At 38.0% G+C, this 7,341-nt stretch overlaps 1 pseudogene; it reads left to right on the top strand.

Annotated features, from left to right (window-relative positions):
* The window catches only part of LOC104964329 (mitogen-activated protein kinase kinase kinase 15-like), a 9,678-nt pseudogene extending 2,344 nt beyond the window's left edge, over positions 1–7,334 (top strand).
* The last annotated feature ends 7 nt before the right edge of the window (positions 7,335–7,341 follow it).

Genomic DNA, 7,341 nt, shown 5'->3' with positions numbered 1-7,341 from the left:
TAACTAGCTGATGCTCAATCTCATCCTCTTCTTCAAAGTCACTGTCAGACTCAGACTTCTCAGAAATGTGATCCTCACATTCTAAAACCTCTTCCTCTTCCTCTACATCATTATCAAATGGTTCTCTGAGCAGAGAATATTTTGGCCATCTTGATCAGTTGTGATAAGGACCCAAACTGGCGAAGCTTTATTTATTGGGTCCCGCACCAAATTTGTGTGAAAAAAATAAAGATTGGTTCCCGCTAGACATAATGCGGGAATGTGAGAGCAGACAGGTGTCGGTGCTTGAATTGATCAACAATGTTGCAACCTTGTGCGGGACTGGCAGGGGCAGAAACACAAAAGTCTCACACAAAACACACACACACACACATGGTCAGTCTCTAGCACACACACACACACACACACACACACACACACACACACACACACACACACACACAGAAGGCCCAGACAGCTGCACAGGGCCTAAAATGTCCACACTTTTGTTAGCCCCGGGTCCCGGGACCCAAACATCCTGTATGTAATATAAATGTGTAGGGGGGGTGTACAGTTGAAAATGTGTTATGATAGATGTTCTTCACAGAAAATTAGCCAAGGTCATTGAGTGTGAGTTTGAAACAATTATTTATCATCTAATTTTTCTTTAGATAAATAATGAAAAACGGGTCCCACAGACCCAAACACCATACAAGGGATGATAAGATAAGATGTACTTTATTGATCCCAAATTGGGAAATGTATTCGTTGCAGCAGCATAAAAAAAAGGCATTGCACATAACTCGAAATTAAAAGAGTAGAAATAAACAATTCTAAAACAGAAACATCTCAAAATAGAAATAAACCCGCATTAGAGAGTAGAAAAATATACAGTTGACCGTGAATATAAAAGAATCTATAAACTATCTGACAAATAAAAGACTATTGAAGATCCAATTTTCAGTTAACACAGATCAGTTATTTTTTTATGCAGCAATTTGTGTACAAAGTTATTTATCTAAATCTGTAGTTCAAGCACAGATGAATAACTATGTTTAGTTTTCAAATGCAAACTTTTTAAAGATCCATGCTTTCTGCAATAACTTCTCCAATGACGTTAAATCTGGGTTTGTAACTTTAGATTGGATCCAGCTTTTTTTACCACGTGTCCAAAAACGTTAATTTCAAAAACTATTTTTTTGGGTCTATTTGTTGAGACTAATTGACTGGCCCTCCTTATATTTTGGAAAATAATTGTTTCATGTTGCCATCTGCCTCTCTTTCTGCAGGTACTCTGCAGTACATGGCTCCAGAAATCATTGATAAGGGCCCTCGAGGGTATGGGGCCCCGGCTGACATCTGGTCCCTGGGATGCACCATAATAGAAATGGCTACTGGGAAACCGCCCTTTCATGAGCTGGGAGAACCACAGGCGGCCATGTTTAAGGCAGGAATTAACCCTTTACATAATAAGGTTGTCTTTACAAGTTTTAGGTCATGTTTCTTTTGTGTAACTGTGGCTGTGGTTTTATGTTTCAGGTTGGCATGTTTAAGATCCACCCAGAGATTCCTGAGTCCTTGTCATTGGAGGCCAAGTCGTTTATTTTGCGCTGCTTTGAGCCTGACCCTAATAAAAGAGCCATCACCTCGGACCTCCTCAGAGATACTTTTGTCAGACACAACGCAAAGGGCAAGAAGAGTAAGATCGCCTTCAAACCATTAGGTTAGCACACACATACACACACAACCTGTTCAACAGAGCACAGCATGTCGTTTCGTTGAAACTCTGAGAATACAATATATAGTCACTTAAGTCTATCAGATAAACAATTTCTAGAGGATGTTCCCACAGATAAATAGATAACTTAATTGATCCCGAAGGAGAAACTTATTTAGTTGTCCCAGTTAATGGTCGGTAAAATAGTCCATGACTGGCCCAACTTTTGATGAAAACTGGAACTGAGAATGGATGGCATAAAGACATTATTCTGGCAATGAAATTACAAGTCACAGCAGCAAAGAAGGTAACAGATTTTATATTTAAAAATGTTTTTAAGGGATATTTCCATTTATTTAAAGGGAGCGTAAGAATTATAGAAAAGGGGGGGCAACGGAGGTGATGATGTGCACCAAAGGGCATCCTGTTTCAAAAGTGCTGATTCTGTGTCTGTAGCTTTAGATGAGAATAAAGTGCCACCAGGGCGACTGTGGCTGCGAGGGAGTGCGGTCGTCTTTCAACCAGAAGGTTCTGGGTTCGATCCCAGCCCGTGCAGCCAACATGTCGTTGTATCCTTGGGCAAGATACTTAACCCTGAGTTGCTCCCGATGGCATGGCCAACGGTGTGTAAATGTGTGTGAATGTTAGTTCCTAGATTAAGGTACACTGCTCTGTATGAATGGGTGAATAACATGTAGTAAGTAAAGCGCTTTGAGGGGTGTTAAAGACTGGATAAAGCTCTATATAAGTACAGTCCATTTACTCCCAACACCCCTCTGAGTGATATTTGGTTAAAAATAACACAATGGTGCTCTAGGAGGAGATTCAGGTGATAAGGTGGGCTGGTGTTACCTTGGTTACTTATTGGCCTATGGTTACAAAAGCCAAAAACTCGTTATGACATCATAAAGTGGCCACAATCTGATTCAGAGAATACTTTATATAAATGGATCAGGACAAAAAGAGAACAAATCTTTTTTTCTGACACTTTCAGAATCTCTTTACACAGAGCGGACACATAATTATGTATAAAAGACGTGAAAAAGTGGATTTTGCATAATAGGGACCTTTAATGTTTACAATATACCCAAACCTTTTCTTAATTAATGTTTCTGCAGACTACATCCAAAACGTTTCCCTGCCGGTGCAGTTGCAGTGCGAGGCAACCGGGAGCAGCAGCAGTGAACCCGGCTCCGTGAGCCCAGACTGTGACTCAAAGCATGATGGTTTCTTTGATAAGAAGAAGAGCTCCGGCTCTGAGAACCTGCTCAAACCACCCATCTCCAACTACTTGAGGTCTGTACGTTTGTTTGTATGCAACCATGGTTGTTTGTTCATTTATGTGGGCTCGTTCAAGTTAGATTTCACAAGAGATCCAAACAACCAAAGTTGGGTTTAAGTTTGTTAAATATATTGGATCTTTGTTGTGCCAGCTGCTACTTGTTTTCCGAATTTGCATACATAATTAGCTTCACTGGCTCTTATAATGTGCTACCATGGCAAATTCCATTTTGTTGGCCTCAGACTTTTTTAACGGTTATGATCAAGATAAAATATACTCTTAACAATATCTACAATATTAAAACTATGTTACTGCATATAAGATCGTGCTCAGACAGTACAGATCATGTGATAAGATGTGAATGAATGTGCATTAGTGTTTATCTCTGTGTGTGTATGTTTTGGTGGCAGGTGGCCTTATTGTGCCCACAGTGTGCTCTGCTGCCTTTTACAGCACTGATATAATGAGGTCTGGTCATTTTACAGCTGGCAGCTGAGCACACAGGCTCTATCACACACGCTTCTTCACGTGCACAGACATACCAGTGTGTGTACGTACGTGCACAACCTGCCGCGCTGAGTCATGCTGCTTCTGCACTTTCCTGGGCACACATAGTAGCCAGGAGAGGATTGTATCTGTAAATAAACAGGACAGCTTGTCACACTGTTGTAAACACTTTTTACATGTAATATTATATTGCAGGGAGATCAGAGAGTGTGTGTGTGTGTGTGTGTGTTGTAGTGTTCCGGATGAGGGTTCTGTCTCAGAGGACCGCAGTGCCCCCCCTTCCCCTGAGGACAGGGACAGCGGTCTTTTCCTGCTTAAGAAGGACAGCGAGAGACGGTCCATTCTCTTCAAGGTCCTCAATGACGACCAGGCAAAAGTAATCTCCAACCTCAAAGAGAACCACATGCAGGTATGTTTCTTTGTCTGTGACTAAGATAAACACCTAACCACTCTAGGAGCCAGATTCCTAAAATGAAGTGAGGAGATCTTAAATTGCACACAAGATGTTTTAGTAAGAATACAAATTAACCTACAGTTCTCTCTCAATGAAAAATGGGTACATTCGTTCATGTTGTGGTAGTTTATAATGCTTTTTGTCTTGTGTTGCATTATGTTGATGATCTATTGGAAAATGTGTAGCTACTTTACAGTTATTGAAAGTAAAAGAAAAAAGAAAAGCAGAACAAAAGACTCTCGCACACTTCATAACTTGCAGAGATTATAATCAATGTTCCGGTACACAAACATAGATTGGGTTATTTTGATATTTAAATAACCTGATAAAGGATGTGGTATGGAAACGTTTTCAATTATATTTTTATTGCAAATGATGAAGCAAGTTTGAGGGAGTATTTAGCTCTGCATTTTTGCCCAATAATATTCTCTTAGACAGCTGTCAAGCAAATAGAAAAGGTGCTATTTAATAAAACTATATGAGCTTTTTTTTGGTGTCAATTTCTCAATTAAGCTCAGTATTAAGAAGGTTGATGAAACTTTTACCAACTCGGGAACAAACAAACAAAGTCAATGATGACAAAATCTCATTAACAATGCTTTAAAAAAAAATCTTTTATTAACGTATAATAGTTTTAATTATATTTTTTGTTTTATTTTACTTTATATCTTTTTTAACTGTGTTTATGTATACCATGTACACCAAGACAAATTCCTCGTATGTGTTAACCTACAATAAAACTGTTTCTGATTCTGATTAAAGTTTGACAAGGCAGTGTAAAGAAGCATACAACACAACTTCAAACAGTAATCCTGAAAAGGTGTAAATCGATTAAGCTACAATAATCTGACCCATACACAATAAAAGACTTGTATTTTTCTGTGTTAATAAGTGTGTCATGTGTATGCATTTATATATTTGTGTAGGGCAGCGAGGAGCTCCAGCTGTCTGTGGAACACATAAAGCGGATCATATGCATCCTTCGAGACTTCATCCATTCCCCAGAGAGGCGTGTCATGGCGGCCACCATCTCCAAACTCAAGCTGGACCTGGACTTCGACTCCACCTCCATCAACCAGATCCAACTGGTGCTCTTTGGCTTCCAGGACTCTGTAAGCAGTGCACACATTCACATCTGAAATACAAGCTCATACAGTTATCACTGATACAGTGTGCTTAAATAATAATAAATAAATAAAAACATTTTTTTACATTTATCTCACTTTTTTTTTATATTCAGGGCAATTAAGCCCATCAACTTAATTTAAGAAGATAACATTGACATTATTAAATAAAAATGTAGATCACTTTCAACAAAATCTCATACCTTGTAAATACCTTGTTTCTAAAGTCTCCAGATTACTAACAACGTGTAAAACATTTAAGGAAAAAAGTTATTTTTAAGAAATAAAATTGTCGCACCACACAACATTTTATAAGGACATGGCCTTTTCATCTAGAATAAAAACACTTTTCCCCCTAAATATTATTTTTCATATGAATTGATGCATACTCAACATTCTGAATGTTATGAAAATGTTAATACATATTCTTAATTTTTTGCATTTTAAAAATGGCCAGTTGAAAATTCTCTAAACATCATTGACGCATATACAATGTAGAATGGATTTAGCCTATTAATCTGGTGCAAATTAGAAGAAAAAAACAACACCATGCAGCAATGCACATGGATGCATGACAGGATGTTAAAAGACACAATAAAAGGTTTAGTACAAAGACTTTGTTGTAAAACTATAACTTATATTATATAATAGTTTACTTATACATATATTTTTATTACTAATCTATCAGCCTTTGCTAAGCTGGTATAGAGTGGTGCAGTGACGAGTCCTAAAACCCGGAAGTGAGACCACTACCGGTTCCCTCGTCTCAGACTCAATGGGATTTCTCCATTGGATTTTGGAAAATAGCTTGAAATAAGGTCTGTGGTTGACTCAAATTTAAGAGACGGATCACGTTTTGCTCTACAACATTAAATACATCAGCAGTGACCTCACTGGTGATTTTTGAAGAGTTTACGTCTCTGAAAAACGATGGTTGTTAACAAGTGGCTGAATAGGACTACAGAAGTTGTCGAGGACGTTGTACGTCATTACGCCGAACACGTAAACACTCCCGCTAAGTTTGTTTTCCCTGTTCTGCTTGAAAGCAAATACCTGGCTCCTGCAAACTGTTAAAACAAAAGCTTCAACTTGTACAATTTCGAATCTCTATTTTTGAATATCGATCTTAAGTTGGCATGACGTTGAAGTCGTACTCGGCTGTAGTTCGTTTATAGCATAACGTTAGTCTTTTGCTTCTGGCGATTAGATTTATGATTTGAAAATTATAAAAGTAGGGTAGACATGGGGATATTATCCGGCTGAACAAAACGTGCATTTATCTAACAGGTTGGCTTTCCACAGACTATTTTCAAAATTCTATGGCGAAATCCCATTGCGTTTTTGTCGAGGGAACCCATGCGCAGCTTATTTCTGGCTAAATACGTCATCCGTGCACCACTCTATTGCAGATGAGAATAATACACAGGAAAATATTTGACATGTGAAAACTAATGAAGCCTGGAATAAATCAATTATTTGACCAAATTAAGGAAAAAACAACATTGTTAAACGTCAGCTCTTTTCGCTGTAGTAAGGCAATATTTCAGTAACACATTTTGTGAAATTAGCTTGGTTGAGAAACTTCTGATTATTAAGCAAAAATGTATATGCAGAGTTTTGAGCAAATAATGTAAACGCTGTTATAAATGAATATGTTGTTCATCAAATACAGAAAACTAATTAAAACAATTATCTTTCTCAATTTAATAATATGAAAACAGCACTTCCTATGAACTTGGCAGTTCATCCAAAATGACCATACAAAGTGACCTACATCCTCACATTTAACTCTAACAATGAATTCTGAACATCGATACATATTTTAATATTTTCTAAATGTTGTTTACGATAAGATAATACTTTAATGGTCAGATCAAGTCTGAAATTTGACTTGCATCACAGCAGCTCCATGTGTAACATCAACATAGACACATATCCTTTTCTATGATTATGGATCATTTGAGTCTAAAAGTATGTTGTTTGATAACTGTCTGTCCTCGTTTTTGTGTGTGTGATATTCTAGGTTAACAAAGTCTTAAGGAACCATCACATTAAACCCCACTGGATGTTTGCCATGGATAACATCATCCGCCGAGCGGTGCAGGCTGCAATAACCATCCTCATACCAGGTCAGAAGCCTGGCCTGAGCCTCTGCTGCCATCTAGTGGACATATACAGAATATTACATCTCATAACTTTCTGTCTTCATATAATATTCCAATAACTGAATTTACAGTACCACACATGCCTTTGACAGAGCTGCAGACCCACTTCGGTC

This window comes from Notothenia coriiceps, unplaced genomic scaffold (assembly GCF_000735185.1).
Source record: "Notothenia coriiceps isolate Sejong01 unplaced genomic scaffold, NC01 NC01_scaffold00037131, whole genome shotgun sequence".
NCBI lineage: Eukaryota > Metazoa > Chordata > Actinopteri > Perciformes > Nototheniidae > Notothenia > Notothenia coriiceps.
Note: the sequence above shows the minus strand (reverse complement) of the source record. Positions and strands in the feature narration are given on the sequence as shown.